The following is a 27,103-nucleotide window of genomic DNA, read 5'->3' on the forward strand; positions in this document are numbered from 1 at the left end:
TTTTGAGAAGCTCTGGATACCAGACTCTCCATGCCCAATCCGGAGCCTCTAGGATTACTTGGGCCCGGTCATTCTTGATTTTCTTGCCAACTCTGGTCAGAAGCGGTATGAGCGGAAAGGCGTACAGGAGGCCTGAATTCCACTTGCGATGAAAAGCGTCACCTAGCGATAGCCCCCTTGGAGACTCCAACGCGCAAAACTGCTGACATTGCGCGTTCTCTACGGAGGTGAACAGATTTAACCAAGACTCTCCCCACTGCTGAAAGAGTCCTTGCGCCACCTCCGGATGGAGATACCATTTGTTATCTGATTTTTGGCTGAGCTCGTCTGCCCTGGCGTTCAGAGAACCTGCCAGGTGTTGAACCACCAGGGTTAAGCCCTGATGTTCCAGCCATGCCCAGAGACACAGAGCCTCTTGACAAAGGGTCCACAACCCCATGCTGCCATGCTTGTTGCAGTACCACATTGCGGTAGCGTTATCCGTGAACACCTGCACAACCTTCCCTTTCACAATAAGAAGAAATGCTTTTAATGCTAGTTGGATCGCCCGAAGCTCCAGTTGATATGGAGCTCAGATTGTGCCGGAGGCCAGTGATCTCTGATCTCCACCTCTCCCAGATGGCCGCCCCATCCCAGAAGTGATGCATCTGTCACTACTGTGAGATCTGGTTGGGGAAGGGAGAGAAGTCTGCTTTTGACCCAATCGCAGTTCACTAACCACCACTGCAGATCCTTTGCAGTCCCCTCCGAGATCTGAACCACGTCGGTAAGATTTCCCTGATGCTATGCCCATTGGAACTTCAGGTCCCACTGCAGAGCCCTTATATGCCATCTGGCATGCTTGACCAACTGGATGCAGGAAGCCATGAGTCCCAGCAGCCTCAAAGTCTGTCTCACCGAAATCCAGGATATAGGCCCATCAGTATCATAACCTGAATGTCCTGAACTCGCTGCTCGGGGGATAGGCCCGATACTGCACTGTGTCCAGAACAGCTATGATAAAAGTGACCTTCTGAGAGGGAGTCAGGTGTGACTTCGGCACATTGATAGTGAGCCCCAGCAAGTGCAGGAGGTCTGATGTTGTCTAGAGATGGGTGACGAGAGCCTGGGGCGTGGGAGCCTTCAACAGCCAATCGTCGAGTTAGGGAAAGATTGAAATCCCTGACCTGCGCAGATGAGCTGCTACTACCGCCATCACCTTTATGAACACCTGAGGGGCATTGGTGAGACCAAAAGGGAGCATGGTAAACTGAAAGTGCTCGTGGCCCACCTTGAACCGCAGGTAACGCCTGTGGGCTGCAAGGATGGGGATATGAAAAAACACGTGCTGCAAGTCCAACGCTACCATCCACTCTCCTTGATCTAGGGCAGACAAGACCTGAGCAAGAGTGAGCATCTTGAATTTCTCCTTCTTGAGGAAGAGATTGACGTCCCTGAAATCCAGGATAGGGCGAAGGCCCTTGTTCTTTTTGGGAATCAGAAAGTAGCGGGAATAACAACCACTGCCGACTACTGACATCGGGACCCTTTCTATGGCTCCCTTGGACATGAGAGCCGTAACTTCCTCGCAGAGCAAAACCAGATGGTCCTCCATCACCCGTTCCTTTGTCGGAGGGATAGAGGGAGGAAAAGACTGGAAGGGGAGGGAGTAGCCCTTCCGTATGATCTGCAGAACCCATTTGTCCATTGTGATGGAAAGCCAGTGAGGGAGATGAAATTGAATCCTCCCTCCAACTGGACAGACGTGGTCCTGCAGAACCACACTAGGAGAGCTTGAGCACAGTGGAGGGGGGCTGTGTGGTGGCCGACCTCTGGCCAGACCCTCTGGGTCTGATGATACCACAACCACGTCCTCTTCTGGGATGTTGTGAAGCCTGAGGACGGTGGCTAAACTGTGGCTGGCGTAGTCCCACACCCCTTACAAAGCCTCGAGAGGGGAGAAAGACAGACTGCTGTCGTGCCGGCGCTGAAAGGCCCAAGGATCTGGCCGTAGCTCGAGAATCCTTGAACCTCTCAAGCGCGGAGTCTGCCTTCTCTCCAATAAGGCGAGAACCATCAAAAGGCTTGTCCATCATACTTGACTGGACATCCCCCGAAAAGCCAGTTGAACGTAGCCAGACGTGGCGACATAGGGCCACTGACGATGAAATCGCTCTGCCCAGCGAGTCAGGCGTGTCCAATCCACACCTGATCGTAAACTTGACTGCATCCCTCCCATCCTTCACAGCCTGGGTGAGAGTGTCCTGTACGCCCTCCAGGGCTTGGGGCAGCACCTGTGCCACCGTATCCCATAAAGTATGGGAAAAATGGCCAAAAAGACAAGAGGTGTTTATGGACCTCAATCCCAGGCTGGTGGAAGAAAATATTTTCTTTCCAAGCTGGTCCAGCCTCTTGGATTCCCTATCCGGGGGAGTGGAAGGGAAGGCACCACGGGAAGTAGAGGTTTGGACTACCAAGCTCTCAGGGGTGGGGTGTTGTGTCAGGAAACTAGGGTCGCTCGGAGCGGGTCTATGGCGGCGACCGACTGTCCTATTCACAGGAGTCCCTGTGCTGGGTTTGTACCATGTACCCAGAAGTATGTCTGTTAGGGCCTCATTGAAGGGCAACATCAGCTCTGATGTTGTCACCCCCAGTTGAAGCACCTGTGTAAGGAGATTCATCCTGACTGGCACCGTAGGCAAGTCTAGGTCCAAGACCTCAGCTGCCCTATGCACCACCATAGCATATGAAGCTCCCTCCTCCGTAGCCACATTAGGAGGAGAGAGCATGCCAGCATCTCGAGATGTGTCCAGTTCACTGGCCTGCCCTAGATCCTCATACCACTCCTGTTCCAGGTCATATTCCAAAGGGACCTCAGACCCCTCCCATTCCTCTCCTGTGCCTGGCTGTTCTCAATAATGTCCGGACAATGATCTGGGCTGAATCTGTGCCATCGAAGTCGGAGTCGGCGTCGTGTGACGTTGCTCCGGATCATCCGGAATGAGGATGGGGCTACCACCGGTGGGTGCCGGTGGAGGAAGCGTTGACATCGGACCTTGCGCCGGAGGAGTTCGACTGTGAGGGACGGTCCGGTTCTGGTATCGGTTCGCAGAGGCCGAAGCCACCGACATCGAACCCGAAGGGGCCCGGGGCCCAAAGACCCACCCAAGGGTGTAGCCTGCTCAAAAACGAGACACATGGCCTCGTAAAATTATTTTAGTTAAGCAGGGTCGCTCCGGTCCCCGGAAAAGGGGGAAGACGTGGAGTCGGCCCTGGCGACAGCTCCATGGAACCGCGCTCGGAACGTCGGCGTTCCCTAGATGCCTCATCGGCCGACAGGCGTGGCGAAGTCAAAGTCCGCTTGGACTTCTTCTTCTTCTTGTGCCTCTTACCTGAAGGATCAGATGACCTCGAATGCGAGGAAGAGGACTTGGGGCTCCGGGAGCGGTGCCGCGACCTCCTCCTGCTGCGGGACCGTGTCCTCCTCAGAGTTGCGCCGACCGAAGATGGGTGTTGGGCCGCAAGACGCTTAAAGGATCTCTCCCTGAAAGCCTTCGGAGCCATGGCCCAACAGTCGGAACACGAGGTGGAATCGTGGTCCTTCTTGAGGCACCAAAGGCAAACGCGATGTGGGTCTATCACCGACATGGTGCGATGACATGCACCACATGGCTTGAAATTGAACCCAGTCTTTCTTGAAGACATGACTTCAAACAGTCAAAAAGATGAAAAAGGCCTCGACAAAAGTTGAAGAAAGGGTAGCTCTAATCCTGATCTGCGCTTAACCGGCACGGAATGAAAAGAACTGACGTGCGCACGCCGAGGCGGTGTCTATATAGACAACCATGACGTCATAGATGGCTCCAACGATGCTGACGACGCACGTGGAGCCGGACAACGCACGCGGATCTGAACGACGCCACCCGACAGCGCGCGCAGGGTACTGCTCAGCAGAAAAATTCCGGATTCGAAGCTGACGCCAGAGAATTCTAAGGTAAGGAATCTGCAGCTAGAAGTCTCTATCAGATTACAATTTTTATATACCTACACAGTGTGTGAAGTATCATTTGTGCCGCTTAACGTGGTTGTGGTGAGGAAGTGCTGTGACAATGCCTTACATATTGCCTCTGTGATAAGTCTGACTACTATGTGCCAAGCTACCCAAGGGTGAGCGCAGGTTATACAGCAACTGTGCTCACCCACCTCTGACAGGAGTGGCAGGTTCTACCAGGCTAGGGTCTTGCCTCAGCCAACCTGAATGTGCCGCCTCCAACACTCATCCTTTCAGTTTCTGAGCACAGTTTATTGCAAGCTTAGATGGCAGGAAGAACAGCACTGCATAGAGATGGGAATAGCTGATTCAGGATTGTGAATTGTGTTAGCCTTAGATGGTGAATTTTCAAGCTAGCAGGGTGGTGCGTTGGTTATTACAGTCTGGTAGACAACACTGCATGTTTTGTAGATGCCAGTCTTATGGGATAGTCAGTGAAGTTCATTTAGGTTCATGGTGATGTAGACTTGTTTCTTTAGGTCTTTAATGAGTTGAGTATGGCATTAAGGACACTCTTTAAAATGGCTGAGTGGAAATCAGAAAATTGCTGGTGAGCATGACATTGCAGTCACCCGGGTGGGAGAGGGTCTGTTCTCAGACAGCTGTTCTGAAGTTGTTTTTGAGGAGGTAAGATTGGGGTTCTCAAAGAGATGATTGCGAATACCAAGAAGTTTACATCTTCGTGGTGATGTGGATTTTTAATGGGAGGTCCATGATGAAGAACAAAGATTTTACATTGGAGTTATTTGGAGAGTTAACCCCTCAGCTTCATTCTCTAGAACTAGTCCTAAATGTGGAGCTATTACCGAGAGTGACCAACTTTTTCCTTAGAACCCCCAACTGCAACCTTACAAAGATAATACTTCGGTTTGCAGTCATACTGGTCACACTAGTGCAACCAAGTGACTCATCTTTCACCTTGCCCCGCTACACTGGTGTGTAAGCAGTGTACTGCCAAGTCACAGCTCATTATAAGGGTGAAAGGTGGAGGACTTACAAGTTCTCACCAAGAACACTCCAGAATTTAAAGATTCTGGTTGTGCAGCATGGGCCTTTTTGCAATGCTTGTGGTCCTGACAGCTACGACACAGTGGTGGTTCCACAACATGCATGTGACCCAATGGTGGCAATGTGGTGAAATTACTGTCTCGCTGGCCCTTGCAAACACCACTGGTTGGGGCTCATTGCATGGACAAGCACTGATGCTCTTTACCACACATGATCCTTCTGTGCTTGGTGGCAGCAAGTCAGGGGATTGCAGTAGGGGGTCTAGGTTTAGTGTCAACGGGCTGCATGGCACAAAGGTAAGAATGCAAACTCTATTCACAGCTACACTTTGTTGAACTCAATAGGACCCTGATCCTTGCAGCCAGCATTATTTGCCTGACAGGAGCTCTATCCCCATCCCATTGATGCAGGGGTCAGCTTTCTGCAGCAGAGGCTGTAGGCCTGTAACTTGCTCCCCTTCAATGGAACAATGGAACATTTTTACATCTAGGTAAGTGGATCAGCTCGCCTGATGTTCAGTTTTGGGTTTAACCTGCAACTGATGTGCTCATATCCAGATCGAAATGACAAGGCCTTTCATGATTTCAAGGGCTGACAAAATGAGCACTACTGAGTTCAGTAAAGGACCTATATTAAGGTAAGCCACTTAAAGGTCGAGCCAGGCTCAAGCCAGAGGCCTGTCTCTGGCTCAGCTCGAGGTACTCTTGGACACACCAGCTCAAAACAAGTCAAGCTTTTTATGTGGCTTTTGCCTGCTGCCCACGCTCTTCCACCATGCACCAACAATTAAAAATAAAACATAAACCTTTGGAGTGAAAAATGAGAGAAAGAGGTAGCCATCTAATAGGCGAATTGCATAATCTTGGACCAATACTGGCTCCCCACTTAGGAAAAATTGTGTGATCCTGGGCAAATATTTTATTTTACATGGCCTCATTTATCTTCGATTAAACAGGGCCTCCCTTTCCTTCGTCACCTTTGGTTGTGCGATGTACAAAATAATCTGATGTATAAGGTGAAACGCTTCTGCATGTTAAAGAAACTCCTTTTTTAATGTTAAAGACTTTCATCTTTTCACATTATGCTTGTTGCATTATTTAGATGCAAACTATTTTTAGGGCTCGGCTCGCCCACTGGCTCTTAGTTCCGATCCAGATGACTCGGCTCTGATTGTTTGTTGGCTCGTCCACCTCTAGAAGGAACAGCCTTCTTTTAAGGACCACTGAAAGGCTACCTCACGACTTGAGTGCATGCTCAATATAAATGTAATTGCAAACTAGCCTGGCTGAATCAAACTTCTATCCTTCTGAGGCACGTAAAACGAGTATCAATAGAAAGGGCAAAGAACACCTAATGTGAGACAACTCATTTCACTGTGCATGCTACTTAAATAATATTACTAGTGAATGCCCGCCCTGTCATGGAAAGACCAGCTGAGAGCCAGGGCCGTTGCTTCCCTACACAGTAAGCAATGTGCAGACAAACCCACCAACCTACTGCCCTGGAAATAGCAGAGTGATGGGAGGGGCAGGCGGCTAGGATTCCGTCTGTGGTTTCACGGCCCTTTTCTAAATTTAGTTGCATGAAATTTGGAATGAGCACCCGTATCCTCCCACTCCTAGAGGAGAAAGACGCGCAGCTTGCCGGGCAGGCCCTAGAAATGCTGGAGAGATGTTTTTCACACTTGACTTATTTTGAGTGCAGATGGACTCAGAATAGAACCGAGGGGTAATGGCTCCCCTCCGCCCCACAATTCTGAAGCACCGTCCCCACGTCCTCCTCCCCCGGCCCTCCAGGCAGACACAAGTGCCCGGGTTGTCTGTTTTGAGTGAAAGGAAGAAGGGCCCACTGGGCCCATGCAGGCCCATTTTCTTGGACGGCGGCCTCCCCTATTGGGCGCCATATGCCGCCGGACGGGGCCTTCTCCATGCGGGCGTTGGCTGCACAAATTGGCACAATTCATCCGCGCAAGAAGCTCAGCTGGTCCACGCACCCCACTTGACACGAGGACAACCCCTCCTTTGTCAGCCTGAAAGGGGGAAGCTGACATTACGTCGAGTCAATAGGGCTCCGCCTTCCCGTCCTTTTCAAACGATCGTTTGCGAGGAGCGTGGCTGAGCGGGGGCTGTCGACGGTCAATTAAATTCCCATTTATACCCAATAACATGTAAACAGAGCACTGTGCCGTGCCGGCTTGGCTTCGCTTAAATGTATTTTGGAGGCAGCATCCTCGCACGAGCGCTGAAGTGGCAGTTTGAGGCCTGGAGTACAGGTCGTGGCACGAGGCCTGATGGGACCGCTTATTTAATGACTTACGGTGGCTCTTTTCTTGGGTTTATATTAATGCAATGAGAAGCGACCATACCCCTTGCCGGGGAAAATCCCACATGCATTTGCCTATGATTGTTGATCTGCTTCTCGGCAGAATATTGCACTGTGGATTGGCTGGTACATTCTAACCCTGAGTAATGGCGTTAACATTTTGTTGAATGTCAGTATATATTTTGAACACCCTGGTTAGCACATAGGAAACTGACCAACCATTCAGAATGCTCCCTTTGTGGCTGTTGGTAATGGATAAGTTGATCAGACATCCCTGATTTCAGTGGACTGGCCTGGCGTTCAGAAGCTTTTCTTAATTTTAAATACGTGTCCATGTTTATGGGACAAACACCACTCATCCTGCAAAGATGATTTGAAATGTATACTCCAGTTCCATTGGTGCCTCTACAGTTTGAAATAACTTACCTAATTTATCTCTTTCAGGTAGCACAGGAGGAGGTCAGCTGCGTGCTAGCAGCAGAGGGGAGACAGAGTGGGGAGGAAGGCAGGGGTGTATATATCTATTTATTGTACCCAGTGGCAGTTATAACTGTGTAGTTATAGTTAGGAACACGTTTCATGGGAAATGGATCTAATTACTTTTTGGTTTATTAATAGCTTTGGCGCTGTTTGTCGAATCTTAACAACACGTTTAGACACCGCTACAGCAAAAACAGCTGAACGGAATTACACCAACGTTGGCAGAAAACTAGAACTTTACACAGAAAGCATGTTTTATGTGATTCGATGAAATTCTGTTCAGCATTTTTTTGAGAAATTTAGAGTCAAAATGTATATATATCCAGACAGTTGGGTACGCAAGAGTCTCACAAGATTCCCAGAAGCACACAACTTCAAATAATAGAGCTATCTGATTGGCAGTGAAGGCCTTTTTTCCTGTCAGCCATCTCACTGCTACAAAAGCAAGAGGATCTGGTGACTCCGGTTGGCTGGCCGCAACACAAACAGAAATATTGTGGCCTCCGCATCAGGCCTCAAAGACTCAGTCAAAATTAAGAATGATTAAGGTGTAAGGGGGTAGGATAGGATAGGGATACTTTAACGCCCTAGCCTATGTGGGAGAGGTCCATGAGGCACCCTCCCTCTGCCCCCCACCTCCTATGGTCAAATTTGAAAATACACTTTTTTAGAGCATTGAGATCCCACAGGAGTCTCTCTGGAGACTGCAAGACTCCCTGTGCTCCCAAGAGAGTCTTGCGAGAGAACAGGCAACCACACTGTCCCCAGAGAGACTCTCACATGAGTCCCGTAGGATCGAGAAAATTATTTTAAAAAAAGGATAGCATGCAGCGGGGGTTTGGCCTCCCACAGGGGTTCGGCCGAAGGGGGTTGGTCATCCAGTATATATATTTATATATATAACCTACTGGTGGTCACCAGTAGGTAGTTATAGTTAGGACCTAGTTTCCATTGAAGATTTATTTTTTTGACTTGCCTATAACTTTGGCGCCAGTTGATGAATCTTCACGAAATGTTCTTTAAAAAATGTGACGCTCACTTTAGCTGCTGTCAGGAAAGTTTTGTGGTGATCCATCAATGTGTTTTTCCCATGTTAATTTCCATAGGGATTTTGAACACAACTACAGCCCGACCCGATAGACGGATTTACACCAGATTCGTCAGACAGCTAACTCTTGGTTCAGAAAGCACTTTGTTTGATTTGGCGTAAATCCGTTCAGTAGTTTTATGGTTATTAAATGAAAACCAAATTTGTATATTTAATGACGCTGATCCTCCTCGGCTCCTCCTCTGATCCTCCATAGATCCTCCGCGGATCTGGAGGAAAGGCAAGGCCCTGACTGGCTGGCTGAAACCTCATAGAAAAGCTGTGGTTTGCCATTTTGTTTCTTGCATTGCCTGGGGGGTGGGAAAAAATTGTGTAAAAACGTATAAGGGGTCAGGATACAGGTATATTCACCCCATAGGACACATGGCCGATCTGTGAATTCAAGGACCCTCCCCAGATCCTCCTCGGACCCTGGGGAAAAGCAAGGCCCTGATTGGGTGTCTGGAACCTGACAGAAATATTAATGTGTGCATCAAAAAAAAAACATAGAAATTCACAGAAAAAATCAAAGGTTAGAGGAACGTTATAGTTAGGTTGACATTTTACCCATACAAAACCAGAGAAGTTCAGCAGTTATACTTTGACTTATAGTTACACTTATCTGAAGAAACTATAACTCGTGCCGCAAAGTAACTTTTCTGCTTGGTAGAAAAATGGGAACAGGAATACATTTCGGCACACAGTGCCTTTCTCAACCTGTAGGCCGACATAGTGCCGTGACTTTTAACCCCACATATGACCTATCCCTACATTTTACAATTCACTCACTATAAAAACATCCTTACTTTCCAGCTTAGAATTACATTTGTCAAACAAAATATGCCAATCTGTATGCACCAAAACTTAAACAAATTGCCAGTATTCATCTAACAGGTTGAGAATTGCACTGTACCTATGTACAGTTCCACTTGTACCTGGTTGTTCCTCCAGGTCCGAAATATTCTCTGAACTAGACCATGATGAAATTAATTCCTGTTGTCTAAGAGATTCATTTCGGCTGAATTCCTTCCTTGCCATATCATATTTCTTACCGAATGTTAAAACTCAGCCCATGGAATAGTCAATTTTATCCCTTAGGAATTTTCTTTTGTTTCTAGTCTTGATCTCCTCCTCATACTTCACCAACCTCATTTCCATCTCCTTAGGAAAAGTGGCAATTTCCTCTTTCTCCGAATTATTTTCCAACATGGCCTTTAATTTCTTGATCTGCTCTAATTCCATAGCTGCATATTTCGACAGGAGCTCCAACATCCCCTTGCCAGTAAATGCCATCAAAGCAGACCATTCCTTCAACAATTTTGGATGTGGGTTCAAATATGTGGGAGTGATTAGTATCCTGAGTCCACGAGGGACTCTTCCTACCTCAATGTAATTTTTCAGTGATATAACCTCCCAACTTCTGTTAATTTCCTTCTTGCATAGTTTTTCCAATTGCCACAATTGCTGTTTAAGTTTATAACTTCATTAGTACCAACACCATCCTTTTCTTTTTGTTATCCTCAACCGATGATCCCATCTCGTTTTCATTGAAGAGGTTACGAGCTGCTTCCAATCTAGATCTAATCGCTTCACTCATATCCATAATTTTGCTAGTAATCCTTGGGAAATATTAAAACCCAAAATGTGTGTCACCTGCTCCTATACCTTGATAGTCCTGTAAATCCCCAAGACTTGTCACTTCTGTAACATATTATGTGGGTTATTGCATTCCTTCATCTAAATACATTACCAATCGTAAGACATATAATTTACTCACAGGGGAAGAAATTAAGATTGACAAATTTATCAATTGTAACTCAGACTTTACGTGTATGTAATTTCTTGTCCGTATGAACTGTGGTATGTGGGTAGCACATTTTTCCTGTTAAAACGTGCATTTTAGAGCACTGGCATACCATTAAAAATAATTATGTAAATTATCCAGTAGCGCAACATTGTAGACAGGTACATAATGGAAAAATTGATGCCATGTCATTTTTGGGAATTGACAGGGTGGTGCTGTCACCAAGAGGAGGAGACAGGGAAAGTATTCTCAGGAGGATGGAATCGGAATATATAATCAGATTAAATAGCAGATTTCCGTGGGGATTGAACCAGGATGAATAGCTTTTTGTACATGTGGGTTAAGAGCGTAAATATGGATGTAATTTGGAGTTTGGATGCTACCAATGGCAGAATATTGATCATTGATATATGGCTATTACAATGTGGGTTCTTTGGTTTAATAAATTGGTTTGGGAATATGAGTATTGCTGTATTATCATGCTTGTACCGCTCCAGTATCATATATTTATTTTTTATTTATGCATGTAGCTGATAAAGATAGAAATAGATATTATATCAATTCATTGTATTTTAAATAAGTAAACAATCATGCCAGGCGGAGAAGAAATGCCACTTGGCATTGAATGGTGATTTAATTTGAATTGGGCAATTTCATAAATGTAGTAAAACTGAAAATTGTAAATGTTAAAATGATAAAAATGTAGAAATTTTGAATTTTTGTTTGTTAGAAAGAGGATGATGGTCGGTTTGATATGGCATGGTAAAACAATGTATTTGGTTTGCTGACAGGAGGGAATGTGGATAGTATTTTCTTCATGTCTATTAAATTGCAGGATATGGTTTCTAGAGGCGGTAGGGCTTTGTTATAGAATTCTGGGCTATGAGTAAGACCGATACGGTTGAAACACGTTAGCCGAAATAATACAGCTGATGATGGAAGAAGAATAAATCAATTGGATAAAATACATCTGGAGTGCCGGCTTTTCCTTTTGTTAGATAAGTGAAAGGACAGTTGTGATATATACATATAGATTTCAAGAAAGAGGGTATAGCGGTAAGATTATTCAACAAGCAAAAAGTAAGGTTGATAACATTAAGATAGAGGATTGATTATATTCAAGGGGTGACATGTGCAAACCGGAGGATAGTTTAAGATTCATCATGACATTCTCCAACCAAGCTCATACCTTAAGACATATTCTCAATAAAAGCTGGCACATTTTACAAACTGATTCTGCCTTAAGTACCCATATACCGAATATGCCCTTGGTTACTTTTCGCAAAGGCAGATCACTCAGAGATGATTTAAGTCACAATATGGTAACTAATAGACATGAGGCAATGTCGGATCAGGAAATCCGGCTGGATTCTTTTGTTGTAAACACTGTAAGGCTTGCAAGTACAGTGATAACTGTGTGGAGTTGACCAGTGATAATGGCCATTGGATTCATCAAATTAGGGGTCATTATAACTGTAACACTGATTTCTGCATATACTGCCTCAAATGTCCGTGCAATAAATTGTATGTTGGCAGTACAATACATAAAGCCAAGAAGAGAGTCTTGGAACCTATCAGAGCCATCCGTAATCTTGATCATAACTACCCTGTAGCTAGACACTTCCATGTGAAACAAAAAGGGGATGAAAGGCTGCTCAGCTTTGTGGTTATTGATCAGATTAAGCCAACTATTCGAGGTGGTAATAGAGAGAGGAAATTAAGGATTTTGGAATCCATGATGATAATCAGGCTTAATACTTTGAGCCCTGAGGGTCTTAATTCAAGTGAAGAAATGAATGTTCATTTGGGTTAGATGTATATGAAATCTGTTGCTGGTTAGAACCTCCATCTTTTTCATTTGTTTTGTGCACATTGTGGTGGTGTTCTTTCTATGCATTGTGGGTTTTGGTTTTGGTTTGTTTACATGTTGAATGTGAGGCAGGGAATCTGGATTAAGTTAAGTGATGATATATGATAAAGTATGTTCACTGGAACAGAAATGCTTTTTTATGTGGTATATGAACTAGTCCATTGACCTTAGGGTTATAAAATTGAGGAAACCAAATGCCATAATTGAAATACCTAATTACAATTTATAAGCTACATTAATTTTTACTTGTAATGAATATTTGGATTTATATTTCTACTAAATTATTTGCGGAAAGGTAATACATACAATTTGGACATTTAAAGATGGCATCCGCTTTCCCTGTGGATCAGATGTATATGGTTTAGGTAGTCCGTCGTTTATGTATTGGAGGGTATTTAATATGTAAAGTAAACAGCCGGCCCTCACGTGATCAAGGCTACGGCTGAAACACGTTGTGAAGAGGCATCTATTATTAAATATTACATGTGAGCACAATATTGCTGTCCGAGCATGTCCTTTGCAATTTGGAGGAGTTGGTGTATGATATATATATATATATATATATATATATATATATATATATATATATATATATATATATATATATATATATTTGTGTATATATGTATATATATTTATATATATATATATATATATATATACATATATATAGATATAGATATATACATATATATCTATCTATATATATATAATTATATATATATATGAGACGATGCAAAAAACAAGATAGGGCAGATATACAACTTCTCAACTTTCATGTCTGACTATCTGGCCTGTCCCGGGTATTTGCGTCTCAAAATCTTGTCATTCTATTAATGGAGCTGTGTGCAACTAGTGATGTAAAAGCAGAAGCTGCCCTGAACCTCAAGCCCCATTCAGCAAAAAAGTAGAAAATATTTTTCTGTTTGGCTGATTGGTCTCTTCTCTAACTAAAATGATAGGAACAGGTATCTGTGAGCTGGTGGATGCTTCAATAGCGTCTCAGAGAGTGGTGTGGGAGAATGGAGCTATTTTTGTAAAACCTGTCTTTAAGTTGAGACACACATCCTAGGGTGCTAATAGTCTATTTGCATATACATGCAGGGACTTCATGGGCCCTCAATTGCAGCTCAGAACCCTAATTGTCGGATTGTACTTAACAGCCATTATTAACCACATCGTCATTTTAACAGTCAGATGCTATCAATCAATATAGATTTGAAATCAATCCCACTAGTCATTATTTTCAGCCCGTACCAAGAGGATATCACAAATGTATTGGTACAATCATGGTATTCCACTGCATGACCTCTGAACAAAACCTGATACTTGCATTTATGTTAACTTAAAACTTGTCAAAATGTGGCCTAGGACCTGTTTCTGTCAACTGCAGTTAAAATACTGTATAAGTTCCATTATTTTAAAATTCCTATAGAGCATACTGTTCCCATGTCATATAGATTCTAGGTAATAAGTTACAATAAATGAAACAACAAACCTAAAGACAGCAAATAGAACTATAATTATTTTAGTATGGAATTCAAGGTAATTTGTGATCCTGCATAAGTGCATTGGCATTCCTTCAATCAGAGTCCGCCAGTCCTTCTTACAGTGTTTATGGGAAGGTGCATGAATATGGGGGACTAGATATCATCTGACAAAAAGAGAGTGGCCTCAATTTAATTTTGAAAACTATCATTCCACTGGAGTTGATAATAGACAATTTACACCAGGGGAGAAATATTTTTATACTTTGACCAAGATATTTATGTCAGCTGGTATTTTTAATCAGTGCTCTTACATGCACCATGCATAGGCTACCATCGATACCCATTGGTATTGCTCAGGTTTTCAGTCACTAAAGGGCGCCATTCCAACAATAGGAATTATGTGTAATACAGCTAATTTTGAATCTTGTGTTGCAGTGCTCTGTACGCTTGTGCAGAGCTCTCTACATGGGCCTGATATGGTCAACGAGAGGTGGTTGGGAAGCATCTTTGAGATGGCTGATATAGATTATATCAGCATATTCACAAAGCAAATCCACAAGTGCTAGAAAAGTCTGAATTTGTTGCAGAAAAGCTAAGTATAAAAAAGCATTTCCATCCATCTTAAGTGAAAAACACTGTGAATGTAGGAACACTACCCAAAGGTTCACAATCAATATAAAGCAGGGCATTTACCCAGTTTTGATTGTTACAAAGCCTGATAGTTAAAACTAGCACTTTTACAGACTGGCAGAAACACCGTCTTTGACCAGTCGCATTCTAGGTTGTTCTTAACCATCCAATGCTGAAAGATTATTATGCATTTAAAAAATGTGTGGGTGATGTTGATAATGCCTAGTTCAGTTGTAAGATACTTTAAGTATCATTAACATAATGAAATCATTTTATGTCAAAAAATCCAACCAGATCTGCAGGTGTGTGGAGGTGCGCATTGAAGTACAATTTTAAAACCCTATAATCATGGGGCACTTTACTTGACAATGATGGATTTGCTAATTGAAAGCCTTGGATATGCTCTGACATTGGTTGGATACAAATTATGATATATAACTAAGGGCAGTGCTTTAGATTTTTGATTGAGTAATTTGTTGCAGTAGACTGTAGTGCAGGTGTCTCCATCCAGTTCATTGTAGCTCACAGCCTGGAGTTCATTTCTAAATAAGTACAGGGTCACATTTTCCCTTTTAAAGTGAAGGGAGGGCAGTGTTTATTCTATGTTATTATGATCATGCTGCAGATAGCAGGGCCTGATAAGGAGCAGTGTTGGAGTCAGATTTATGACCAAGGGGAACAAAGGTGAAGAATTGAGCACTAAGGTAGTCAACTCTTAAATAAAATCCTTGTCAACTCAGTATTTGAGGTGAAAACAAAATGATGTTTCTCAATGCTTTTAAATTGGGAAAATCAAAATGAAAAGTTATCTTATAATTAACCTTTCATTTTAATTTTCTCAATATTTTTACAAACAGCAGGTCTCTCACTCCCAGTGGCCATTAGATCACTGTGCCATATATATAACTGAAAATTCAGCCATTTTTTAAATGGGATAAATTTAAAGTGCAGAAAAACGTTCCACATTAAGAAGATTTTTGCACTTAAAATTTCTCCTATTTAAAAAAATGGTTGTATGTTTGTGTTATGAATGTTATAGTGCCACATATGGCAAAAGGTCTGTCATGTGCCACAAGTATATACAACACACATATATTCCATTCATAGGCACACACTTTCATACATCCCCAAAGACCATGCTCTCGCTGACACATGGCAGCCCTGACATAGTACCCCTAGTCAAAATATTTTGTTCAAAACATAGTATCTGGCTTTATGGACATTAGGCTCAAAGTCAAGGAAGCTGGGCGTGTGGCCGTCTGGTAAAAATGTGTGAGTTATTTAGCTTTCGTAGCTCACAATGGTTTTCACTGATCAGAAGTAGCTCTTGCTGCAGAAGAGGCTGGAGACCTCTGCTGTAGTGCCTGGTACTGTAATGAGAACTTAATACCTTGTGTCTTTTATGCTGAATCATTTGGTAACTCAATAGATTTTCACAAGAAAACCAAAACCTGGGAATCTGGATCTCCTAGAGGGATTGCAACAGGAAGTGTCCAAAAGCATTTGATGGTCTTTTCAGAACTCGACAAGATAGAACAGCTTGGGTCACAGAGTATAGAAGTAGAACAGGAATTATCTTGTGTAGGTTAAGGATTTTGTAGATGAAGCAAAGTGTTGGAGTGTCAGAACAATTGAGAGATTGTACAATTTTCTCTGTCAATGCATCTGATCTCCTAATTTCATGTAGTGTTATAGATCATCTTTCTGTGATTTACCTGCCCAATTATTTGTGCCATGAAATTGTATTTTCAGCTGATCTAATGAAGGTTTTATATCTTTTCATTTGTTGTAAAATATATTTACCCTCAATCAAACAATTTGCTTTTCATTTATTTTCTGAAGTTCGTGTAAGGATTTTATCTTCTGTATATCTATGTGTGAAAAAGACTGAGCTGGTCTTTTTAGCAGTAAGAGAATATGTACATCTAGGAGAATAAATTAGTCCCCAGATAACCCAATTTGATATCTCACCACTGAAATAAAACATCTGAGTCCTAGTTAAGCTAATATAGCATAGGGAGGAGCAGTATATTAGCTCTCCTAAATCAAGTAATTTCCATTGATGGGTCATTTCAAGCTATATTGATTGTTAATATCTTATCAGGAGGTTCACCAAAATCCAAAAACATTTTTTTGTGATATCATTAGCACTTTTGTCTTTAAACCCAATGGTAACATAAATATGTGTGTAGTCAAATTTGCATTACACTCAAAAGAAAAGTATGCGTTTCAGGTTTTGGTCTCAGTAATGGTTAAATGTAAATTACATGAGACCCTGATGAAGGCTTCACTAAAGCAGGGGTCTTCAAACTAGGGTTACAGGGCACCAATGGGGCCTGAATTGATCTAAGAAGGGGTGCCAGACACTAGCCAAGAGGAGCATGATGCTGAAAACAGTGTTGTGTATTTAATGAAGAAAAACAGCAGCAGAGAGCCACTCTGTAATAAAGGTCCATTAGTAACATCATATGCCACTAATCTCCAGCCTAAGAGTATTGTTCGGGGTCCAAATAAATCTCAAAGCTTTCCCAATTGTGAAAAAGAATAAACCTGTGGATACTTGTATAGTTCAGAGAGACCAGGCTGGCCATAGCATGTTAGCAAAAATTAAATGTAGCTATAGTGCTTTTGCTAAATATTTTTAGAGTTGACATTTTTATACAATAATTGTGAAAGAATATGTTTCTCACTCTGGTGGGCCCAGTGATTGTTTTTACATGAACTAAATTAAGTCCTGGAGTCAAAATGAACACTGACTATAGTAAACAACTAGCTAACCTTCTAGTGAAATTTCACCAGTGTTTGGTGAATGGTAATTTCATTGAGTATCTCTGATTATAAAAACACCAGCAATATATGTTAAAACATAGGCATTTTGTCAGATTCCAGTGATGTGTTTTTTTGAGTGTGGCAGTGTTAAGGACTAGACGCTGCATAACTGATAAATTGCCTGAGATAGGGGCAATTCCTCTCAGTAACCATTGTGCGACCCTGCACAGAATAATACACAGAAACAGTTTCAAGCGTATCCTTTAGAGGGGTGGTTACTAGGAAAAACCTGCAAAAGGGAAACCACCGGAAAAACTATGGGCCAAATTTAAGAAAAGTGGTGCTGCATCCAATGCAGTGCCCCTTTTCTTGCACCCCTTAGCGCCCCCTAACGCCATCATGTGTGTGCCCCAATTAGCATATGGCACACCATGGCGGTAGTTAGGGAACTGGCGTCAACATTTTTTATGCTAGTTTGGCGCGTTGCAGGATTAGCACCAAAAATGTGGACGCTAATCCTGCAAAGCACATTGAGGCCCATGGAAAACAATGGCGTGCCTCCTTTTAATGCCTGCTCTGTGCAGGCATTCAAAATACCGCTAGAAATGGTGCAAAGAGATCTTTTAAATTTCATTGTGCCATTTTTGCAGGCCACCTAATGGGGGAAAGCACCCCTTGCATACATTATGCCTGGCGTAGGTGGCGCAGGCATAATGTGGTGCAAGGGATTACAAAGTGGCGCAATGCATGCACTGTGCCACTTTGTAAATTTGGTGTGGCATTTTTACCATAATATTGCCACACTAGTGAAAAAAAAATTACGCTAATGTGGTGATATATGGCGCTAGGCCCTCTTAAGTCAGGGTCTATCATTCTTAATTGAGGATGAAGGTAGAGCTGAATTAATCAGCAAGGTAGCACACTACTCCTCACATCCGGAAGGAAAAAAGAGCCAAGCTATGCCAAAAGTATATTCAGAAGGAAAGTGATCCAACCTGCTTGAGGCAAAAATTAGCGACAAAAATAGTTGCAAAGAATGAAGATCGCAAAGAAAAACTAGGGAATGTGACGCATCTTTTTCTCATATAGCCTCCTTTAAATATGTTTATATAAGTTGTAAACATGAAATTACATCACAAGAAAAGACACCAGCATCTTGGAATGAGAGACTCATACATTCTCCAGTGGACAGGTCGCCATCTTGAAACGGCCTGCTTCTAAGCTCTGTTTCTGGCCCTTCTCAGACACTCATGTCTTTCATTCAACTTTGAAAAAGCCAAGTTTGACATCCTACACCCTGCTCAGAATTCTGGATTCCTGCCCTGCCCTTCGCGCTCCATGTGGCTTGCTGACATCCCCTGCAGGTTGCCGTTAGGATGGAAATGTGAGAATGAATGAGGCGGTGAAGAACTTCAACACTAGTTTGAGCGCAGAATCCAACACTTTGTCCGCTGAACCCAGGTGGTCTCCTGTGTGCTATTGGTAGGTACTGTGCTCTGACAAATATCAGTGTGACAGGCAGTGCTGATAGCTTGTTTCTGGATGGTGGAAAATGATTCTGATTTTGATGATTGTCATGTCACTAGATGGGGATCACTTCTATAGCCCCTGAGAAAGTCCTTGTGGCGGTGGATTTGTGGATCATTAAAGGCGAGCCGTTGATGACCTGTAACTGATGTGCTGCTTCTAATTCATATTGATGGGTGTTTTCAGCAGTAATGTGGAATGATTAATGTTGATTAAAGTTTTAGGTTTTCTCATTCTTTACTCCCCTTGAATCATGAATGATTGATACATTTTCGTAAAACAATTCATCTGAGAAGGATGTAAGATAGATTGGGAAATGTATTTAATTAACTTGTGCCTCCATTTTTAGGTCTGGCACTAGGAAAGACCTTTTGATTTTACAAACAATATCTATATAACATACTAACAAATATGGATTTCCGCCAGCCCTCGTCATCCATTGTCTTTGATTTTGTCATTCACATGATCCTTCTGCCTAGCATAGAGCATCAGGCAAACTGTGAGTAATGACATACTATCCTCACAAAAAGTAAATCCACTACATGCCAGGGACTACTATAGTAATGTGTACTTTGAGATTAATAAAATATATTTGCTTTGAAACATTGTTTGGTATTTTTAGATCAGTAATGGTCCAGCGTCTTCAACAACAATAACGTTTTGCAAAAACTTCGACAAGCAAAACGAGCACTAACTAAGCTAAAAGGCTGGCAGGCAATACCAGACCTATTGACTTTTCTAATGTTTGTTTGTATATGCGAGCTTCAAGACAAGGTGGATGTTTGCTGGGAAGATGATTTTTGTGGTATTTTGTGGAGGTGATGTTGTTCTGTTTGAGGTTTGTTGTGGTAGATTACTTTCTCCATGTAGATTCACCCATTCAGTTGTTTTGTTTGAAAGGCTTGAAAATGTAGGTTACCTGTCACTAGGGCATAAACAGGTTGATTGCACAGTTTATGCGTCAGTCTCCAACCCAAAGGAGGGCTGCGAAATTCATTAAATTGATACTGAAGGCTCTTTCTTGATGGAGGAAACAAAAAAAGCTTTGAACAAGTGCTTAGAAGTTCATAGGTCAGTCTGTAATTAGCATCAATTCCTGCTGCTAGGCAGGGTCATATACCCCTTTGATAATAACTACATGGTCAGTAACTCTTAACCTTACATGTTCTTCCTATCTAGGTTTTTCCAAACAGCCATGCAGTCTTTCTGTTGTTGAAGAAGGCTCAAATATAGCACATTATCAAACTGGACAACTCTGCCTGTAAAGCAATGTAGTCTGATTTCAGATGTTCTGACCTAATTAATGTGTCACTAAACTCACTTGTGGTAGTGACATTATATTTGAATGATGCCTGATGGGTGATTGCTAGAAGTTGTCATCTCCCCAATCATTGATCATTCGCCCGGGCAAAGAGACCCCCCCCCCCCCCCCACGCCCCCCACGCCGTAGATGGACAATTCACTTCCTATGTTGCCTAGAAACACCTTTTGACAATCAAGACTCGATGGCATTGACAAGGCTCGCTCCCACCATCCGGTGCCTCTCTGGTGAAATCTATACTCTGTAATCTCCACACTTAGGACTCATAGGTTGTAGAATTTGCAAAATATTTTTTCGAAGCCAGGGCTCAGCCAGCTGCAGAGAAGCCTCTCAACCTCTCGCACAAGATGAAGAAGAGAGATCGAGCCCTGATTTCCTCGGGGCGCGAGGAAGGACAGGGGCCAGCGCTGATGGATCATGGGATGATACCAATGGGATGTGTTGTTAGTACCGTAGAAAATAGTCTTTTAATTTTCTGGGGAGGTGTGTGGGTGTCGGCCGCGCCTGCATCAATCATCATCATTAGGCTCGAGGGCCTGCCTCCCCAGGGCCCTCTCATGTTGAAGGATCTCCCTTCCTCTTCCTGACTGGAGGCTGTGCTGCCTCCACACTGGTGTCTCGCGCAGACTAATTGCCGGCTCGCGCCTCTTATGATGATAAAACTCGTGTCAGAGCGAAACGGAACATTAGGAGGAGGCCTAGAAAACTGTCTATGAGGGCTGAGAGACGAGTGCCGGGGCCCTCTGGAAAGGGAGATAGAAAAGGGGGAAAGAAAGGCAAGGGGGTCAGGTGTTGGGGGTGGGGGGCTGGTAGGAGAGAAGAAGGGAAAGAGAAGGGAGGATGGAAAGGCAAGAAGGAGGGAGGAAATATTGGACATGGGAAGAAGGGGGGGGGGGGAGGGAGGATGGAAGTCCTACCATTTTTAGAGCTTTCCATTCTACATACTGTGGTAATTGCTGTGGAGTAATACCGCACCTGTCATTACAGATACCGCAAGTACCGATACTTCCAGAATGTATTTCCAGGGGAGTATAAGCAATTCACTATAGATCCCTTGTAGAATGGGTAATAACGTACATTTCCACCAGAATAGGTATTAAGATGCAAATTGTCCAGTGGGTTCTAGGGGGCCAGTGCTCGAATCAAACTGCATGTTATAGGTGGGCGAGCCCCTGAAAGCTGGAGCCAGGACCAACCCAGATGCCTCGCTCTGGCTCAGCTTGAGGTCCTCCTGGACCCTGAGGCCCAAAAGGAGCCAAGCTTTCATGTGGTTTCTGCCTGCCACCCAGGCTGTAACCTTAGGTGCCAAGAACTAAAGCCAAAGCATAAACCTTTGATATTAACGAGGACCGGAAGATACCTATCAAGTGGCTGAATTGCAGAATGTGAAACCGGAAAACGTGAAATAATTCTGGGCCTCCCTGCTTGGCCAAATTATGTGGTTCTAGGCAAATATATTGTTTCACTGTACCTCCTTTTTCTTTGTTATCACATATTGGAACACATTCAAAATAAGAAACGGCACTGTAAAAAAAAACCTCCTATGCTTGATTTAAAAGACTGTAATGTTGCTACGTCTATAATAAAGATCTAAGCCACATGCAGGCAGGTCCACTGGAATTATGCGGCAGGGGAGGAACAAATTATGTAGCCTTTCTCTATGTTATGCAGCACGAAAATGCAAATTATGAAGCATAATGCAGCAAATTTTGTGATAGAATTATTTCGTTATGTTGACATTTTTGCACATGTTAACACTGTCTTTGCACATTATCAGCACCGGATTAACGTCCAAAAGGCAACTGAAAGGTGACCAATCCACCTTTGTAAAAGGCCTTCCACTGCCCAGCAGCACGTTGCTCCATTTTTAGTAACTTCTGATCCTATTGCGCTAGAAACATTTGTTTTGTTAACAATATGCCAACTATGCAGCAGAAGATATATGGTGTGACAAATGCAGAATTATATGAAAAAAAACAGAGCCACAGAATTGCATAATTCTAGTGGCCTTGCATATAGGGTACATTAACTTCAAGGTAATCCAGTTGCCTCAGATTACGTGTTGGGCCTTTTCCCATATGTTTGGTGTTGGAAGGACCACTTAGCACTTGTAAAGGTACAACTGCCTGTGTTTCATACTCAGCGAGGTACTTAGTTTGAGATGAAAAGCATTTCCTCCAAAGCCCCCTTGACTCTCTGGTTTAGTTTGATTGAGTTGTGGGGGTAAAGACAATGGCAGTTAAGTAAAGATAGCGCCACCTGCAAGGTAACACGATTATGGAAAGATCAGGAGTGTCTCCAATAGTTTGGAGAGTAAGGTGTATTGAATGATGGCCGGCCAAAGTCGGGCAGAGTCCAGTGTATGCTGATAATAGCCAGATCCTGTTAGATCTAAGTGATTGTTTGCTAACAAGAACAATATATCAAGTTGCTGAATAGTGGTTAAAAATTGGATGGCAAAAAATATAGTTGCATTAATGCTGGGAGATCTGAGTGCTTAAGATTTTGATTTTACTTAATCTATGGTACCCTCATTTTACTGGCCTGAGTAAATGGTGTACCCTCCAAACCTGCCTGTGACGTTAGGTACTTGGGTACGATTTTTGTTTGTGGAGGTGTACTTTTTTACCCTCAGGTGGTTTGTTCCCATCTCTACAACACATCTGGAACTCCTCTTCTGCTGAGTATTAAACATAAATAGCTCTACTTCAAGCTATTTTGCATTCTAGGCTCAGCTACTGTAGAACAATTTACTTGACTGTTCCACAGTTTTCTATTGGTAAGCTTAAAGCTTTTCGGTATTAACAGACCATCATGTTTTGAGTCTAATGAGTAGTCTGGGATGGTCATTCATTATTTCTCAGATCAAGGTGAGAGTTCTCTATCATTCTGAAGGCCTCTAATGGGTTTATTCCCAATTATCTCATACAATGTTGCCTTTGCAAAAGCCTGAAAATTGCCAGCCCGACGAATTGATACCAAACCTCTGAACACTGCATTCATTTTGGTAGGCAGTGGTTGCTGACGTAGCTGCCACAAACAGAATATATCAGCTGGAGCTTACCCCACCCCCAGCAATGGGACGAGCTCTGGTTGACTGTATTGGATGATGAGGATGGATTGCTGGTGCTTCCTAGACATTTAGAGTTGTGTGATGCCAATTTCCCCAATGCCCCAGCTACGTTTGGACTTTGAGACATTTCCTGCTGTACTGCCCTGCCAGCTGTCCAGATGTTCTGCCTTTGTGCAGACAACCTACACAGGCATCCACAGAAATCATACAAAGACATTGGAGGATGTCTTGAACCTTTATCAAAAAATGAGGACAGCATCAAGTGCAAGTAAGCTATTGCAGGAAGTGTGACTACGGAGAATCCTGGATGAACCTCCAGCACCCATTAGCGTCAACTTGTCTTTCAAGGAGCATGTGCCAAACCAGCCTGAACCTGTGTGCTGGAAGAGTGTCTCTGAGCCATAGTAGCGCTCCCTCTAACTTTAGCTGGGTCTACAGATGTTCTGCAAATGGTAGATCTCTTGAATCTTTTTCCCTGGATCCACATTTCATCAACTTGTCTGTGAGCTGTGTGTGTGATCCTAGATCCACATACACAGACTCTAGTTGGGTATTAGACAGACACATTTGTGCCACTTCACTAATGAGAGGGATTTCCAAAGGACCCATGACTATTGATCCAGACTAGTTGTCGCCTGTGGTACAAGGACAACATAAATCCCAAGATTTAGGGAAGCCTTCAGCCATTCAAGAGTAGACTACACCAGCCACATCTACTGTGCATTACATAGCAGCAGACCTCACAAAGAGAAAGGACAATCCTGCTAAACAAAAAGCAAACAATCGGCTCACCAAAGACATTTGTCTGCTAAGAAGCAGGACCCTGAAAAATGCTGGTCTGGGTCAGGATTATCCATAGAATACCTGGTTTGCTGCATTCAGGGAGTCATGCAGCTCATCGCTCATTCAAATGCGGTAAACATAGTAGCTTCCTTGATATGTTTAAACTGTACAAACACCTCTACAGATGCAGATACATACATACCCCACAATCATAGTATCAGTGTGCCTGTTAAGCCGGTGTCTTTACCAATAAAGGAGTAACACAGAGATGTAGCAGGAACATAAAATTTCATTAAGAAAAATCACCATGAGGTCACAAACAGCAAATCTGCGCTGTCCGAGTGTCCAACAGAAAGTGACTCACTTTTCTGTTGGACGCTTGAGCACTGCAAAAGCTAGAACGTCGAACATCAAATAAACACATTCTATAAAACATGTTCTTGTGACAGGGACACGAGGATCTATTGTGCCGCTGAGCCACATACATTACATACCATATATACCACAACATCTTCCCCTTAACAAACAAACAAAAATAAGGCAAAAAAATAAATTAATATGTATATAAATGTTGCAGTATTAACAACTTATACCAATAACATAGACAACAACATTACTGTAAATAATAATCCTTAAACCTAGTAGGAATAGATGCATTACTAGAAACTCTAGAGGAGATTCCAGAAGTAGAACCTACTGCATTATTACTCCTTACTCCTTACTCCTGAAGATGAAGAATCAGAGGTATACACATCATCTGAACTGGAAATATCCTGAAAAGTGTGATCTGTTAGGTCTGAATTTGAAACACTAGAACTTGGATTGAAATCATCAAACCAAGGACTGTCACAAGTGTCATCAAACTGTGTCTTTTCACCTTCTTTTTTAAAATGTGTTATTTTATCCGTTTGATCCGATGATAACTTAATTAAATTCCTTTTACTCCACCATCCTTTGCCATCTATCAAAACAGCCCTTTAGGAAACCCCCTTAACTATTACTGGCAAAGTAAACTTGGATTCATCTTTTTTAACGTTGTTAGGTGTTTTAATGATGACCCAATCACCTTTGTTATATTCAACTTGTCTAATTTGATGCTTACTGTTAAAATAGTTTTCTGTTGCACATTGTTTCTTAGTCACATCCTCCCTTAAATTGGCATGAGAATCATCAACCTTATGTTGTTGCAACCAATTATGTTTCAACTGTGTTTTAGGTCACCTATTACGTAATAATTTAAAAGGTGAATCCTCTGTCACACTATGTGGTGTAATTAAATAATTCCATGTCTTTTTTCTCAAAACATTTACAACATCTATCGTAGTGGAGATGGCTGTTTGTATTCCCTCTTTGAGAAACCTGTTGACAAGTTCCACCAAACCATTGGCAGGTGGGGAGTACAGAGCAACTTGTTTGTGCATAATATGATGAGAATTGCTAAAGGTTTTCACATCTTCTGAGATGTAAAATGAGTGCCATTGTCTGTAATATGTTCTTTAGGAAGTCCCTCCATGTCAAATATTTTAGTTAAAAATACAATAACTGTTTCAGTGTCCGGTAAGGCCACAAAATCAAAATAATACCACTTAGAAAAGTAATCAACAAGAACAAAAAGATACTTTTGGGAAGCAGGCAACAAGTCAAACAGACCTGCAAAAATCTAAGGAAACTTTAGATCACAGTCCTTCAGGTAAAGGAACCATATGTAAAGGAGTTTCTGATATTTTCCATTGTTTATCTGAAGCTAAACATATTGCACAATCATTTATCCAAACATTTACATTCCTGTCCATACCAGGCCACCAATAAAATTGTTTTAAATTCGGCACAGTAGCTCACATACCGAGATGCCCTTCATGAGCAATGTCAAATGAAACTTTACCCAAAGATACTGGAGGAACTACAAAATCATGCCTCAATAACAATCCATCAACAATTAACAATTCACAAGCTACTTGTGCATAACTTTTCAAACTAGACTCCAAATTCCTTTCCTTTGGCCATCCATTTTTGACAAATCCGAAAACAGCTTTCAAAGTCAAATAATTTTCAATTGCCTCTAACCACTTTTCTTTAGATACCACCAAATGTTTGGTATTGCAAGATCCCTCAATCAGTGCTACTGCACATTCAACATCATCATTTAAAACACGGGATTCATCAAACAAAGGTAGGCTCTAGAATTCTTACCACCTGGTAAGTACTTGATAGCAAAGTTATACTCTTGTAGTTTGGAGAGAATACTTACTAGTTTAGCTGAAGCCATGCCAACACCATTACCATCAACTAACTAAATTAAAGGTTTATGATCCATGCATACTTCAAACTTAGCACCCCACAAATATGTTTTGAATTTCTCAATGGCCCATGCACAGGCTAGTGCTTCTTGTTCAGTGGTGCTGCAATTGACTTCAACTTTAGTTAAAGCACGAGAAGCAGAAGCTATAGTTTGTGCCTGATTTTCCACCCATTGGGAAAAGATTGCCTCTAAACCAAATTGGCCGGCATCCACACTCACAACACAAGGATTACCTGCAGAAAATGCTGACAATATGGGTGCTGAAATTACAAGCCCCTTAACTTTGTTAAAAGCTTCATTACACATCTCATTCCACACAAACTGCTGCCCCTTTTTGAGTAATTACCTTAATGGTTGATCCATCAAAGCTTGACCTTGAATGAAATGTGAATAGTATTCGCAAAGTCCAAAAAATGATCTAAGATTGCCCTTATCTTCGGGAGATTTTGAATCCAAAATAGCACTAACAAGAGATGTCTAAGGTTTGATTCCTTGATCAGAAATGCAGTGACCCAAGTAATCTACTTGAGACACAAGTAACTTACATTTTTCTTTTCTTAGAGTAACCCCAACTTCTTTGAATTTGCACAGGACTTTCTCTAAAATGCAG

This window comes from Pleurodeles waltl, chromosome 3_2 (genome assembly GCF_031143425.1).
Source record: "Pleurodeles waltl isolate 20211129_DDA chromosome 3_2, aPleWal1.hap1.20221129, whole genome shotgun sequence".
Lineage (NCBI taxonomy): Eukaryota > Metazoa > Chordata > Amphibia > Caudata > Salamandridae > Pleurodeles > Pleurodeles waltl.